This window comes from Saccopteryx bilineata, chromosome 6 (assembly GCF_036850765.1).
Source record: "Saccopteryx bilineata isolate mSacBil1 chromosome 6, mSacBil1_pri_phased_curated, whole genome shotgun sequence".
NCBI lineage: Eukaryota > Metazoa > Chordata > Mammalia > Chiroptera > Emballonuridae > Saccopteryx > Saccopteryx bilineata.
Genome location: NC_089495.1, coordinates 179,810,532 through 179,827,549, shown reverse-complemented (window position 1 = coordinate 179,827,549; position 17,018 = coordinate 179,810,532). Strand labels below are relative to the sequence as shown.

General features: G+C 41.4%; 1 protein-coding gene and 1 non-coding gene across 7 annotated transcripts in view; one reads left to right on the top strand and one right to left on the bottom strand.

Annotated features, from left to right (window-relative positions):
- PLCB4 (phospholipase C beta 4) overlaps positions 1–17,018 on the top strand; it is a 387,833-nt gene that overhangs the window by 84,006 nt on the left and 286,809 nt on the right. The window lies entirely within an intron of this gene.
- On the bottom strand, positions 850–953 carry LOC136309774 (U6 spliceosomal RNA). The gene has a single exon (XR_010726418.1). It is a non-coding gene; the product is annotated as a U6 spliceosomal RNA (small nuclear RNA).

Sequence of the window (17,018 nt, the reverse complement as noted above, 5' to 3'; positions counted from 1 at the left end):
AGCCAACCGGCCAGGGCCAGATGGTACTTTTAATTCTGATCAACAGTCTCTCAATTAGATGCTTGAGCGATGTTGAGTAAGTGGAAGTTACTTGGTTTCGTACATTACTTTTATTATCTTTCCATAGAATCATGTCAGGGCTGAAAGGATTGTGAACGTTAGCTAGTTCAGTAGTGTCATGTTGGAAATGAGGAAATAGAGGCCCAGAGTAGTTAATTTAGCCCAAATCCACACAGGTAGCTAGAAGCAAAGCTAAGCCTCTAATTTAGAACCTATCTCAAGCCATTTGGGTTTTAATTAAGTGGTATTTTGAGACACGAATTTAATTCGTTCTGTAACCGAGCTCGTAAGTCAGTCAACTCGTATATCAAACTGCCGATACTGGACCCCTGCGCCAACGCGCCAACTAGCTGCAGCTTCCCAAATCACGACTCGTATCTCGGAATTTCGCTCAGATCTCGAACAAAAAATACGGACCGAGTTGCTGTTCTTATCTTAAAAAGAATTCGTGTGTTGGTCTCTTCGTATCTCAAGGTACCACTGTACTTTGAAGAAGTTTTGTTGAGGTGGGGAAGTGGAAAAAACTGAAGTATATTTATGATCTTTATTTGTAAACAAATTGCAGTCCTTCTGGAGGGTCTATAATCTAAATAATTTTTAAAAATATATATTAGATGTCTTTGGAAGAGCAAAACATTGAATGGTTGCAGAATATTGTGATTAGAGATTCTTTTTTTTTTTTAAGGTAATTTGGGAATAGGGTTTGAAGCAGAAAGTGCCCTTAGTTGGATTAGCCATTTCGCCTTTTGGAGCTTTTGTGATGTACCTGTGAACGTTAAAGAAGGAAAGCAAAATATGAAAGGCTTTACAAATTTGTCCGTCATCCTTGTACAGGGTCCGGGCTAAGCCTTGCATTGTTCCAATTTTAGCATCTGTGCTGACGAAGCCAGCACTGACTGGAGATTCTTAGTGATATAGGTTTTCTTTTTGAGTTTTTTCTCTCCTCCGTTTTCTCCTTCCCTGCCCCCAAGAATTTCTGTCGCATCAGAGAAGTTGGCAGCGGGCTTCTGAGAAGAGGGCAAGAATTTGTGTTCTCGCTCCTACTCTGTCAAACAGCAGATAAAATCATGAAGGCAAACCTGGCCATCCGGATGCAAAGCTGCATTAATACCTTATTTAGCCGACAGTGGGGGGAGGGGGAGCAGAGTGTTCTATGCAAGTGAGATTTTGCTTATGGCACTGTCCTATACTCAATGAAGTACACTCACTATTTTTTTGATGGGAATCCTTCTAGAACATAGCATAGATTTCCCAGATTCACTATGCAGAGAATAATTGAAACTTCTTAGCACCCTCCTTTTAGACACCAATTATTAACTTGAGTAGTAATATAGCAACACGCCTTATAAGTGAAAGGCATTATTACTCCTGTTATTGTTTGCATAGGGACTGCTGGAGTATGTAGGACTCCTTGCCATGACAGTAAGTTTTGACAAATTGGCCTTTTTAATTCTTGTTTTTGTACTTTCGGAGTGTTTCTCTATACTTCCTCATTGTCAGTTGAGCAGCTGTATTTGGGGGCTGCTTTAACACAGACTTGTTCTTAGAGCTCTTCTGTGATATAGGAAACTATATTTCCCAGGCTCCCTTGCACTTTGGTGTCCGAGGGGCGACATAAGGGTATTATTTCTCCTTACCTCTTTCTGCTTTCTTTGGTATCTCTAGAAGGAGCCGTGTCTCTTCCTTAGCTTCTGGCCCCACCTGACTTCTCGTGTCTCTGTAGCAACCTGTGCTGTTGTCCTAGTCTTGTCCAGTTGGCCCCAGTCTCTGGGCTCTGATAACATCACTTGTTTCCATTACCCCTTCTGCCTGGCAAGCCAGTTTTGCACAGTTTCTAGTCTCTGGGCCGCCACCCTATTCTCTCTGTGGCCTCTCAGCCATTCTATCACTCTGTAATCAGCCCCTTGGTCTGAAAGGTCTAGAGTAGCTTCTATTTGCTGGTGTCTTTGACTGATAACAGTTGATTGAGGTGCCTTGTCTTGCAACTCTTCATCTCCTGATTTGCTTCTTGCAGTCCACTGTGAGGACAATAGCCAGGTTACCCAGTTTGCTTTATTGGTCATGAAAATGCAAACTTGACTGAGCATTAGGGCCTCTGAATGCCTGGGTCCCAATCCTAGTCCTTCCATCCAGAGATGCGTGGCTCTGGAAAAGTTTCTTAACCTTTCTGAGATCCACTTTTTTTCATTTAAAGAGTGAACCTAATTATAGTACATATGCTGTCTCTTAAGAGGGGACAGAAAGGATTCGGGGTTGAGCAGAGGGTTGTAACAGAGGCCTTAGTCAACCCCATGGGGAGCTCTAAGCAGGTTGGGCCTTTATTCACTGACTTTGACCATTGAGGTAGCTGCCCTGGAAAGAGGGCGTAGCCTTGGAGGAAGCAGCTTCCTCCAGCAGAGGAAGGGCAGTTTTCTTGATTTTGCCTGCAGCACTTGCAAAATCAGGGGAATAAGCTCTTCAGCCCTGAAGTGGGTCTGGTCATTATCACATTGAAGTGTCCATGATGTTAAGCCTAACCCGGAGGGACTCGAAACATTGAAGACACGAACAAAATCCGTCGATTACACATCAAAGCTTTATTGTCTAGCTTGGCCAAGCAGCGGCAACTCCAATAGAAATCTGAGAGAGAGCAAGCTGGCCCTTTGTTCTACTTAGTTTTTATAGTTTTGCAAGTGGGAAGTACAGAAGCAAAAATTGCAATTAGGTGCCCTTTACTACCATTGGTTATAGTCATATGTCCTTTAACATGATAGGACCATGTTCAATTTGCAAGCCATACATCATTTTGGAGAAAACAAAATTTACAAGTCAACACAATGGTAGAAAGATGTCTCTTCCTGCACCTGGCTAGCCATTCACCCCTCTCCCCACAGGTGTGGTGGAACGTCAGGGAATCCATGTTTTCCTTCCCTTTGCATTTACAATACAATGCCAAGGGCCATCCTGGTTTTATGCCAATCACACAGTACAGAGATTATTCATGAAATTTCTCTACACACCTTAACCCAAATTAATAAAATGTTCTTCAAGCCTTTTAAAATATTAAAATTGGCCCTGGCTGGTTGGCTCAGCGGTAGAGCGTTGGCCTGGCATGCGGGGGACCCGGGTTCGATTCCTGGCCAGGGCACATAGGAGAAGCACCCATTTGCTTCTTCACCCCCACCCCCTCCTTCCTCTCTGTCTCTCTCTTCCCCTTCCGCAGCCAAGGCTCCATTGGAGTAAAGATGGCCCGGGCGCTGGGGATGGCTCCTTGGCCTCTGCCCCAGGCGCTAGAGTGGCTCTGGTTGCGGCAGAGCAACACCCTGGAGGGGCAGAGCATCGCCCCCTGGTGGGCAAAGCATCGCCCCTGGTGGGCGTGCCGGGTGGATCCCGGTTGGGCGCATGTGGGAGTCTGTCTGACTGTCTCTCCCCGTTTCCAGCTTCAGAAAAATACAAAAAAAAAAATAATAAAATAAAATATTAATATTGATTCTGTAGCTTTTGGTACTTTACAACACCTGCAGGTGAGGTGGCGCAGTGGCTTCTCACATGACACATCTCCATGTGCAGAGTAGTTGTGAAAGGTAAATGCTTAACCCATGAAGTGTGTCCTTGTGCCTTGTTCTTGTGGATGCTCAACAATATTAAATCACTATTAATGGTATAGATGTTCCAGTAAATGGACTTTATCATGTTTAGTTTAGCTATTCAGAGAGCTTGTACTGACTTCCTGTCCATGACCCGGCCCTAGAGAGTGGAGAAAAGTAGCATTAAGTGGCCTGTAGATGAATAAAGTTCTATTGCTTCTACAGATAGACTGTTGAGCATTTGTACTTTTACATTATTCTATATGTGGTATCATCAAAGCAGCTTACCATAGATTCTTATATCATTATTTTCTGCAGTATTCATGATATTTCACGTCAAATTTGATGAGTTGGTACGGCTTTCATTTTTGGAGCACTAAACATTTTCGGAGTGCTAAACATGCATTATCTCACCAGTTCTCTAAGGATGTCTCTTTAAGGTGCTGCTGTTTGTGTTTATGGTGAGGACTCAAGGTCAGCGAGGTTAAGTGATCTGCCCGAGGTCTGCCAGTTGAGAAAGAGCCACTGTGTTCTCCCGTTTGGGCTGCAGCCCCAGACTCATGTGAGCCTACGCGTTGAACGACACATTTTAACAATTTAAACAGCAGTAGGGGAAACCTCCTCCGAAAATAACTCTAGCAAAGTGTAGGTGTTGTTTTGGTAGAAACATTTCAGCTGCTGCCATGAAAATCTTCCCCCAAATGGTTCTGTGAGAGCAAAGCTGAGCAGGCGCTGCCTGTGTTTACGATGTGAGCCTTATGGCTCAGCCGCAACACAAATGATTTGTTTTCCTGGCCTTGTTGGCAAAGCAGTTTAATTTCAGGAGTTCCTGTGGAAAAGCCTAAACAAATAAATATCTTTATAATTGGCTGTTTAAAGAGGAGCCGTAAGGAAGAGTCAAAATGGGAAACAAGGTACATTTTCACCCACTGAATGATGCAGTAAGGGGCCCAGGCGCATAGATGGAATTCACTCAGTAGTTCCACTTTCTAATCGTTGCTTCTCTGCTGTTCATCAGGACATGATTAATATAATCAGCCAAAGCCCCATAAGCAAGGTAGGTGTCTAGATAGTCCAGATAAGTGTGTGTTCATCATTGTTACTGGAGAACAGCAAATTGGGTCACAGTTTTTTTATATCTAAATAAAGATAATGCCTGCTTTTCTGGAGAAAAGAATACTTCTTCCAAACTGGGTTTATGGTACTAATGAGAAGTCCAGGAAGCTGTCAGGTCAGGGATTTTTAAGAGTGTGTTCTGAGGAGCCTTATTTGTTTGATGTGTCACTTAGGATGAGTGTTGACTATTTATAACAGAAAAATGTGAAAAGGTAACAGGGACTTAGACAAGATGGAAGGGCATGGGAAAGATATTCAGTTAGGTACACTGTGATTTTATGGTAAGGTGGGAGCCCAGGTTTCTTCTCTCTCACCGTCGTAATCATGCAACTTAGGTTTTCAGGGTTTCTCAGGGGCCAGTTTAGTTTAGGGCCATCATGTTACAGTCCATGAATAGAGAGAAGGAACACACTCTCTTTGTGGAGGCAGCCCCCTCAGTTTCTGCAGGCTTTCTGGGAGTTCTCTATAACATGCCTGTGTGTATTTCATTGGCCAGTACAGAGTCCCATGGTCATACCTAACTGTAAGAGAACGTGGCAGTGAGCTCTTTAGTTGAGCACACTTGAGGCTGTCTTACTGGTGAAGACAAGAATGGAGACTGAGTGATAACTAGCTGTTGTGCTACATTTGGGATTGTAAACTAATGCCTTGGCTTAAAATTTAGACATGTTAGAGTTAACAATAAAAGGTGGCTTTTGCCCTGGTTGGAGATGTGACCATCTGCTTCTCTACAGATCCCTCTCCCCTTTTTTTCTCTCTTTCTTAACCTTCTGCAGCCATGGCTCAGTTGGAGCAAGTTGGCCTCAGGCACTGAGGGTGACTCCATGGCCTCTCCTCAGGCACTAAAATAGCTTGGTTGCTGAGCAATAGAGCAATGGCCCCAGTTGGGCAAAGCATTGCCCCATAGGGGGCTTGCCAAGCGTATCTGGGTCGGGGCACATGCCTCGGGTCTGTCTCTCTGCCTCCTCGCTTCTTACTTAAGAAAAATAAAAAGTAGCTTTTGCTATATAAGTTATCTTAATAATCCTCAGAGTCTTCAGTGGGCTCCTGTGCATCAGAATATACAGACTCCTGAATGTGCTTCGGTCTGGCCCCTTTATTGGAGAAAGTAATAATATTCAGTAAAAACAATACGGATAAGATGTCTCAAATAAGGAGAGAATGATTTGAGCCAGCCAATAGCAAACTTCATAAACAGAGACTGTTTATCTATCTAATCCCCTTATTTTAAACTATTAAATTATTCTAGTCTAATGTACCATAGAATATCAGAATAAATTATCAACTTTACAAAGTTATGATCGTCATTAAGAAGACCTTTCTTTATACATTCCCCATATCTCTTTAGTCATCTGCCATGGTACTTTCGTTCTGGGGCAGGACTGATGCTATATCTTGGGTGATCCACTTCATAAGATTGAGCATGCTACAGCCTTCTGAAACATGTCATCTCCTCATCCAGAAGATGGGCATATGGCAATACCTATCTCAGTGTATATGAGAAGTCATGTTGAGGTCACATTATGACCATTACTGATAATACCTAGCATTAACAGGACATGGCACTAACCATGTGTTAGGTAGAGTTCTCAACAACCCCTGTGAGGTAAGTGCTGTTATAATCACATTCTTAAATTTTTTTTTTTTTCATTTTTCCGAAGCTGGAAACGGGGAGGCAGTCAGACAGACTCCCGCATGCGCCTGACCGGGATCCACCCAGCATGCCCACCAGGGGGCGATGCTCTGCCCATCTGGGGCATCGCTCTGCTGCGTCCAGAGCTACTCTAGCGCCTGAGGCAGAGGCCACAGAGCCATCCCCAGTGCCCGGGCCATCCTCGCTCCAATGGAGCCCCGCCGCGGGAGGGGAAGAGAGAGACAGAGAGGAAGGAGAGGGGGAGGGTGGAGAAGCAAATGGGTGCCCCCCCCCCGTGTGCCCTGGCCGGGATTCAAACCCAGGACTCCTGCACGCCAGGCCGACGCTCCACCACTGAGCCAACCAGCCAGGGCCTCTTAAATGTTTTGACCGAGGTGATCAAGTGACATACCAATGTGGTGCAGACCTGAGGTTTGTAGCCAGGCGCGTGGTGCTGTGGTCCTGTCTCAAAGTCAGGCTGAATAGCTGCCTTTGTAGATATGAGTTCACGGTCATTTAAAAAATAAAAGATGGAAAGGTATAATTTTCACAGAATTGAGAGGGACCAGAACACTGTCTTAGATTTAAAAAATTAACTTTAGACTCTTAATACAGAGCTTGCCCTGGCAATTTATCGTACATAGCTCTTTCTTGAAGGTACATTTGATACTCAGAAGTGACCAGATTGTATCATCTCCTCTTTGAGGGGTCACTGGCTCTGTGCATCATGACTGTTACATTTGCAATCGGCATTGATCTCATTGTCAACCATTTTCCTTCACATTAGTTACAGGGTTCTTTTTTTTCCCTCTTTTTCTTTTTGTCTATCTGGTTTCTAATGGGATGATAACTTGTGGGATTAGATGGGATCACTCGAGTTCATTGTTCAGGAGGCTATGTTCGCCGCAGAGAGTGAATCTGGAGCTTGGCTGAGCCGTGTGGATCTGTAATCCAGCAGCATTGAGCAGTGTTCCCTGCCCTCCCCCACCGTAGTCCGAACACCCGTGTCAACGGAGTAAAGAGGACATGGCATTCACCGACAGTGACCTTCCCACTACATTTCATGATTCACTATATACAGTGTACAACTGTACATGAACCAAAGGAGGAATTTCTCCAGAAGCCAAAGTGGAGAAAATCACATGAGGAAAAAGATAACGAAGTGATGCCCATTGGCTTTTATATCTGTCTTAGTTGGTTGGGCTGCTATAATGAGACCCACAGATTGGGTTGTTCATAAACAACAGACATTCAGGTCTCACTCTGGAGGCTGCAAGTCTTGAGGGCGAGATGCCAGCATGGTGGGTGAGGGCCCTCTTCCAGGTCCCAGACATCCCTGTGTCCTCCCATGAGAAGGGGCTCTTTGATAAGGGCACTCATCTCTTTCCTGAGGGCTAAAAAGATCTTTGAGGGTTAAGATTTCATGAATATTGGGGGGATGCAAACATTCAGACCATAGTGATATGCCAGCAGATTTTGAAACTTTTCTTGCATCTAAAGTGTCTATAATTTAAGCAAAACGTATTTTACTGGAGCAACCCTCAATAAAACAACGATTCTTGGGATGCTGCATAAATCAAGCAGAAGAACGTCAGAATGTTGACAGAATCACATACTTGGTAGGAGACACATTTTGGCTGGTGTCTTATGGACAGGGAATGGCCGCCTTGTTTTTAACTTTTGTGATGAAATATTGGGACCTGTAAGTAGAGAGGAAAGGAGACTAGACTGAAATTCAAGACAGGGCACTTGATTTTCTGTCAGGGCCACATGGGTTTTAAACATGCTCAAGAGGCTGCATTTTTAATTTAAAGAAAAATAAAGAGCTTTTATTTTTTTTTTTGCCTATGCAATAGCCCATGAAGAAGTTTCTTTACCTTACCTTATAATCCATAGGCCAGAGGATCAAGTTTAAATATATTGTTATTTACTTAGATATAAAATATTAGCAGTTTTACTAGTAATCACTAACTTTTGTGAAATTCTTGCCAAATGTCAAGTACCATTTTACTGCTTTACCTGTAATAACCCCTTTATCCTCACAATAACCCTTTGAAGTAGATGCTGTCATTATCTCTACAAATGAGGAAATCAACACACAGAGATCCTAAGTCACTTGCCTAAACTCACACAGCAAGGTTAATTGTGAAGCCAGTATTCGAACCCAGGCTGTTTTCATTGCTATACTACGTGTTTCTAAGTATTGGTCATTCAGACACCACTTTCATAGTTTTGCCATGATTATATTCCACTTGTATTATTATTTAATGTTTTTTTCCTTTTTTTTAACCATAAATAAATGTATTTAAAAAGGAAACCTTAAATGGCTATATTAAATGGAAAACTGTCATGTGCCACAAAGAGTGGAGATAGCCAATAAAAGTTAATAAAAAGTGTTCACTCAATCCTGAGTAGAATGATAGTGCCTACCAAAAACCTTGAGTCAGTGCCCTCTCTTTTTTTTTAGATAATCAGGTTGGGGGAGAAGAAAGAATGGAGGGAGGGAGAGGTATGAGAGAGAAAGAGAAAGAGAAAGAGAAAGAGAAAGAGAAAGAGAAAGAGAAAGAGAAAGAGAAAGAGAGAGAGAGAGAGAGAGAGAGAGAGAGAGAGAGAGATTCCTTCTGTGTTACTGCACCTAAAATCATCCTGCAGTTTCCCATTGCCCGTGGCTCCTACACTCCTGGGATCACTTGTCTAACATAAGACAGGTCCGCTCTTCAGAATTATCTCAGGGAAAGGGAAGCACAGGAATGTTGAGAAGAATCCAACCCTGTATTAGTTCAGCCAATCCAAGTAAAGTTCTTGTGTGAATTATTATCCCTAAATTATTTGTCTAGGTGCTAAACAACCCTTTCTGATTGCTTTGTGGAAAGGACTGTGGTTATTTTTACCCAGGCTATTATCTGTAGAAAAAGATGTGGTTACCCCTGAATTTTAAGCCAAACTGCTTAGAAAATCACCTTACTGAAGCCTTGCTTCAATTTTGACATGTACCTATTGGTTTGAATGATCAGAAACCTGTAGGCCTCTTTCCAATACCTGTTGGAGATCACCGGGAACAGTGTTTCTTTGTCCAGGTGACCAAGATGATATTCTTTTTTTTATAGGCACTCTCTATGATTAATATAGGATTATTATATTTTGAATATGGTCAGAAAAGTAACAAGTGTTTCATCTGCACTTTCACATAAATGATGAGACCTTGTGCCTCTGTAAAAGCAATTCATGGACATAATTAACACTCATCAATGTGAACAATAAATTAATCATCATCTGAAGGTTTCCTGATTATCTGACCACATAATTTCTATGTATTCTCATTATGTTTTTCTAATGCTTTTTTCATAGTAAGAATCCTTTTAGTTTTTATTTATTTATTTATTTATTTATTTATGAATGAATGACAGGAACAGAGAGAGACAGAGCAAGGTACAGATAAGGACAGACAGACAGGAAGGGAGGGAGATGAGAAGCATCAATTCTCTGTTGCGGCATCTTAGTTGTTCATTGATTGCTTTCTCATATGTGCCTTGACTATGGGGGTTACAGCTGACCGAGTAACACCTTGCTCAAGCCAGTGACCTTGGGCTCAAGCTGGTGAGCCTTGCTCAAACCAGGTGAGCCTGCGCTCAAGTTGGTGACTTCAGGGTTTCAAACCTGGATCCTTTGTGTCCCAGTCCGACGCTCTTTCCACTGCGCCACCGCCTGATCAGGCCATGGTAAGAATTCTTAATCAAGAGGTTTCTAGTGACAGTGCTGCCTTTATGCACAGTGAGCCTTGTAATGAGGAGAGGTCAGCTTGACAAAAGTGTTGACAGGCTTAGAGATGGTGAATGACACTGGCTTCATCTTGCTCACCATATCTATTTCTCCTTTTAAATATTATAGCTAAATATTAAATATTAATGTGAAGTATAATAGCTACGGATAGGCAGCAAGATATTAAGTGTGGCTTGTGGGGCTGATGAAGTACTACGACTGTTTCCAGTTTATTGATCTAGAGAACTTCAGAAAGCTTTCGATGGGTTTTGGGTCTGTTTGTGCATGGGCAGGGAGAAGAGGTCGGTGGTTTGCAGGAGAACAAGTGACTGTCCACACTAAAGCTGCTGTGGGATCTGTGTCTCCAAGGGACCACCACGCCATTCCAGTCAGGACAGTGTAGTGAACCGGAGCGGCTACTGTTTGATGTCATAGTAGAGACCACCTTTATTTGCACGTTCCATCTGGGGTGCTGTGATGCCTTTCACCTGATTGGTAAATTGTGCCCAGGGCTGGTCAGTAACAGTGTGGCTGTGGCTTTTAGATGCAGCCTGTAGTTGTCCCTACACTGGGCTAGGTTTTGGAAACCAGACTAACTCTGGGAGCATGTCTTGACTTTGGGAATGAGATTAGCGAAGGTCATTGAGATAGTTAGATCTTCAAGGGTGCGAACCGGGTCTGCTCACTCACACGTATACACCTGGGTGTCTGCCGCAGCCCTGGCCACATGACAGGTACTCAGTAAATAGCACGTCGAATCAATAAAGCAACAGTTAAATTGGGCAACTGATGTTCTTGGCATGATTTTATTTTTGCCTGATGACCGGAAGCCACACAAAAATGTGTGTGTGCTTATGTATGCACGCATGTGCATGAGTCTTATAGCTTCGATAAGAAATAGAATCAATTTCAGTTTTTGGAACTAAAAAAGAATACAGAGAGTTATCTTGGAGTTAGTGCCTGGTTTCCCACAATAGCAGTTTCCCTGATTGGGAAAGGTGGTGGTTTCAGGACCTTTTAGAGACAGAGAAAAGGATGGCAGTGACTTCTGTCCCTTTCCTTTTGTGTGTCCCTTTCCTTTCCTGTGCAAGAAGAAAGAGCAAGCCTGTGAGGATTTAGAATAGAAGGAAACCATGTGGAAAACAGATAGTTTTCTTGCAGAGATCAGGTCTTGAGGATTAGTAGAACATACCAGGAAATAAGGTTCTTTCTCCTGGGAAATTACAAATGCCCGCAGCTTGAAATAGCATGAAAAAAAAGTAGTAGCAGGTTTTCAGCTAGTTTGCTAGAGAGGAGAAGGGCCCGCGCTCAGAGGACGCAGATAGCGAGCCTGAGTTATGTTTGCAAGTACGTTCCTAGCACCTACTGTGTGTCAGGCCACATAATGTAAATATTATTTTTGAGACAGCCGTAATTTGAGATATCTTATAATTTTAGATAGATACTGTTATTCCTGTTTTACAAATAAGGAAACTGATGTTTATGTGATTTGTAATTAATCCAAAACTGTATTACCAACTAGTATATATAATGAGGCTAAGGTTTGAACTCAGGTCTTTCTGATTCAAAAACCCAAGTTCTCGCCCCAGGTTAAGCAGCTCCTTGTCTTTCTTAGAATTGTATTCTATACTTAGCAATTATCCTGAGGAGTTCATAGCTCTTATCATTTTTAAAGGAAGAGATCTATTTTTATAGGGAAGGTAATTTTGGATTAGGGAGTAAATATTGTGAATTTTAGTTAACTATGTCTGGGTGTGCGAGTATGTTTTGTTTGGAGGGGCGAGGTGGTGGTGGTGGTGGGGTTATCCATGTCATCAAAACCCTTAATACTCAAAGTGGCATCACCAGGGAGCTTGTTAAAGCTACAGAGTCTCAGGCCCCACAGCAAACTTCCTGAATCTGTCTGCCTTTTAAGCACAATTTCTAGGTGATTTGTGTGCATATGGAAGCTAGAGAAGCTCTGATCTACACTGTGATTCCAAGGCCACTGCCTGGATAACTGACATACTACACAAAGCACTAATGGCAGATAGTGACAATAAGTTGTTCCATTTATTGAGTACTTACTGTGTACCAGGTGCTATGTTGTGTTTTATGTAGATTTTCTTATTTAAACATTTTCAGTAACCTTGTGAGGAAAGTAATATTTTTCTATTTTAGAGATGAGAAAACTGAATCATAGAGAGGTGAGATAACTTGTCCAAAACCAGTAGCTCCAATGCCTACTCCTGTGTCCAATTCCAGCGTGAGACTCTTACTCTGATGCTTTGCAGCGTATTTGACCAATCAGCAGATATGGATTACCAATGCCTCACTGGTAAAAATGGGAAACTTTGACTTACAACTCAGAGCATTGCCTGTTCACAGATCATAGTCTATTATTCCACATAGTTTCTGTAATAAAATTTATTTTATTGACTTTAAATAGTGAGAGAAAAATGAAATGATCTCTCTTGAATAATAGTCACCATTACTTATGTCATGTGGGGTATTTTATTTTTTCTTAGAGTAGAATAAAATATTTAAACAAAGGAACTTAGAAAGTATTTTTATTGTTTTGTGGATTCTCGTCTAACTTTAAAGTTAACTATCTTTTTCATGTTTTACTGATAATGATAACAAAATATGATTTAATATTATGAATAATATTGATAGAAGTCATTACTACTGATAATCAGGAATACAATGAAAGATGTTGAATGCAGCTACCATGAAGAATTAAAGGAACATTAGTGAGTATATAAGTTCATATGCTATGATATTTAATTTTTGTTCTGTATTTCTTCACAGTGGTGTTTTTTTTTTGTTTGTTTGTTTGTTTGTTTTTGTCAAACCTTTTCGTTTCATGATTCACTAGGTGAATGGTCCAGGTGGACTGAATTGGCATTGTTCGTTAGAATGTCATTATGCTTTAAAATAATGTTCGCTGCTAATTTTTCCTTTGTTCCTTGGAACAATGAGTTGACGTTACCCTGAGTATACTGGGTTGTTCTCAATAAATCTATCTTTAGCAAGGTTAGAAAGATCAAGGGCACTATTAAATACTTTGTTCTTTCATCTATTAGCTTTTGAGAAAAAAGGAAATATAACTGTGATTTTGTTTGCATGTGTGTGTGTGTGTGTGTGCGCGCGCGTGTGTGTTTTGTGATGCGGGGAAGAGGAAGAAGCTGAGAAGAATGCACATTTGCCTGAACCTAAAAGTGTTCTTGTTTATCATGTCCGAGTAAATGAATGTACTGCTACTTTATTAAATTTGTAGGTGATGAGAATCAAACAATAGAGTTACTATACTATACTATTTAGAGCTGCTATGGGGAAAGATGCTATATAAGTAGGAAGGATGTCATTTATTTTGGAAACACAACCTTCATTCATGTGCACTGCTCCTGTAGTGAAGTCCTTTCTTAACATTGGGACAGGTTCAGTGACTTGAAGCCAAATGATGCATAAGGAACCAATTCCACCAAAGGCTAACTGGTATAAACAAGAGTTAAGTTCCTGTGGCATCTCATTAACATTCTAAGCAAATGATGTTGAATAAAACAACGTTATCTGAGGAACTACTGTGTTTAATGTAAAGTTGGTGTGTCTTTTTGAGGCTGTTTATCAACAGTATCAAATATATGAAGCTGTCTGTACCAGTTAATATTTTTAAACAGCTAAAATACAGTTGTCTCTTGGTATTCCCCAAGGATTGGTTTCAGGATTGTTGTGGATACCTGAAACCACAGATGCTCAAGTCCCTTGTATAAAATGGTACGGTATTGCCACATAACCTGCATTTGCATGTAGACAACATCCCTGAGTGTCTACCATTATTTTATTTGAGTGAGTTTAGCATAGTGTTCTGCACATGGTAAATTCAACTCTTGCTTTTCGGAATTTTCTGAGAATTTTTCTTTTTCTGAATATTTTCTATCAGTGGGTGGGTGAATTCGCAGGTATAGAATATAGAAGCTGATGGATATGGAGGTTCCCAACTGTAGAAACCTGTTCTCATTCTCAGTATAAATGTCTGTATCCTTCCTTTACACACAGTTCTAATGAATTGATTTGTAAATTCAGAGACCTTTCAATGCTGTGCAGGTGAATGTTTAACCACTGGCTCTGTGAAGGAGAAGGGGAAAGAGGCTTAGTTTGCTCTGTCTGCCAATTTATTTATTTTTTTACAGAGACAGATAGAGACAGACAGACAGAAAGGGAGAGAGATGAGAAGCATCAATTCTTCGTTGTGGCACCTTAGTTGTTCATTGACTACTTTCTGATATGTGCCTTGACCGAGGTGGGTTGGCTACAGCAGACCAGGCGACCCCTTGCTCGAGCCAGGAACCTTGAGCTCAAGCTGGTGAGCCTTGCTAAAACCAGATGAGCCCGTGCTCAAGCTGGCGACCTCAGGGTTTCAAACCTGGGTCCTCTGTGCCCCAGTCAGACACTCTATCCACTGTGCCACCGCCCGGTCAGGCTGTCTGCCAGTTTCTGTGGTGAAAACATTCCTGCCATGACTGCAGATGGGGAGAGATGCACACAGTTGTTTGGCAGGCTGTGCATGTTGGCTCAGCACCACTGATACTAGCACCACGGGAAGAGAAAAGGAAGAGACAGTGAGAGGGAGGCAGTGGAGACATAGAAAAACTAAAGCATGTGGAAAATAAGAAAAAGCAAGTCGGGAGGCAGGACTTTCTGTTGAAGGAATTTGAGTAAAGGTGTTCATGTCCATTATCTTCCCTGAAAATGTGGAGAGGGGGAAAAAATGACTAAAAGTGGGAGGAAAAATTCTTTGCTAACAGTAGGAAATGGCTGAAGTCCTGACTCTGAAGAATGTGTGCCAAGCCGGTGATATTTGGAACAGATCCAAGGAAAATCGAAGCTGTTTCTCTCAGGGGCCCACAGGTGGAGGATCTGAGGGGCCGAGGCAGGAAGTCTGACTTGGAACCGAGAGGTTGGAGGCGCAGGTGCCTGGCTATGCTGTGCTCCTTCCTGGTTTGATGTTTTCTTTGTTTCTTAGATTATGCAAAACCCTTCAGGGTCTCTTATTTTTTGTTTTCCCTATAATTTAGATTTGTTTTTTTATTTTTTATGTTAATACATTATTATAAATATGAATAATAATATAAAATTCTTTGTTTATTGATCTATTAACTTTAGATAGAATCTATTGACTCTTAGACACGAAAATTTTTTTAAAACAGTACATTCATACTTTCTCCCATCCTCTACAATCTCTTGGTTGTATTACTTGTTATTTTTATATTATCAAGATGTATAACGTTTACTTTTTCATAGTTACGTACCTGTATTTATTTTCAGCTTTGTTGAGATATAACTAACATATAAGGATGTGTAAGTTTCAGGTATACGTGCTGGTTTGAATATGTATCTATTACAAAGTGATTATCACAATGAGGTTAGTTAACACGTCCATCACCTCAAAGAGTTACCATTTTTTGTGTGTGTGGCAAGGAGACTTATTACATTTTCATTACATTCTGTATTCTATAATTGTTTGGCTTCCACTTCTTATTTAAATAAGTGACACTGCAAAAACCAAAACAAAAGAAAATATCAAACCAGGAAGCGTAACAAAATGAAGTAATAGAATTAAGATGAACCACCTGGTGATTGGAAACTGTAGAGGCACCATAATAAATAAACTCATTCATTAGGAGGAAGCAGTCTTTTGAATATGACTCATCTAAAATAGTCATTACAGGCGAATGTAAACTACAACTCCGCAGTGGTTGGAATTAATATGAAAGATGGTGTTTTTACTTTTAATTTGAATGCCTTCTGTGGTCTGCACTTTTTAAATAAACTTGTGTTACTTTCACAATTAATTTTTAAGACATCCCAGACTGTATTCATTTACGATAATTAGGCACAGATGCGTGTTCCTCACAGTCAACAGTGACCCTGCGGAGCGCTGGGCTTTTGTCACATGGCAGGTCCTTAGTTCATAGTGGCTGAAAGAACATCTTCTCAAGATACTCCAGTGTTATGGTATGTATTTCTCATTCACCCAGAGCTTTCAAGTTTGTATTTTCCTCATTTGATTCTCACGTAGTCTTGTGACATTACTGTTATTTCATGAGAGATTTTTATTGTTCTTTTACAGATGAAAAAAATAAGGCTTAGGGAAATTAAGTTGCTTGCTCAACGTCATACCATCCCATGTCTCCTGAATCATTTTTTAAGTCAAGTATTTTTCTCAATATATTATAGTGGTCTCTTCAATAGAGTACTATAGATTCTACTGACTAAATATAAGCATAAGTACATTTATGAACTAAAGGAATTATTTTTTTTTTGTATTTTTCCAAAGTAAGAAGCAAGAAGGCAGTCAGACAGACTCCCGCATGTGCCTGACTGGGATTCTCCTGGCATGCCCACCAGGGGGCGATGCTCTGCTCATCTGGGGGGCCACCGTGTTGCAGCCAGAGCCATTCTAGTGCCTGAGGCAGAGGCCACAGAGCCGTCCTCATTGCCCGGGCCAACTTTGCTCCAATAGAGCTTTGGTTGTGAGAGGGGAAGAGAGAGATAGAGAGAAAGGAGGGGGGAAAGGTGGAGAAGCAGATGGGTGCTTCTCCTGTGTGCCCTGATTGGGAATCGAACCTGGGACTTCTATACACCAGGCCGATGCTCTACCGCTGAGCCAACTGGCCAGGGCTAGGAATGATTTTTAAATTAAATCTAATGTCCTCATATTAGAAGAATGAAAGGAATATGCCTTATTTTAGAAGCATTTCAATCTTTAAAGGGACATAATTTGGAAAATGCCATTTGTGTGAAGTGATTTGTTCTGGAGTAGTCAGGGTGGGTGAGGATTTGATGTTGACTTAGTGGTCTTGGCGGACCAGTTGGGAATTGCCAGCATAGCTTGATTCTAT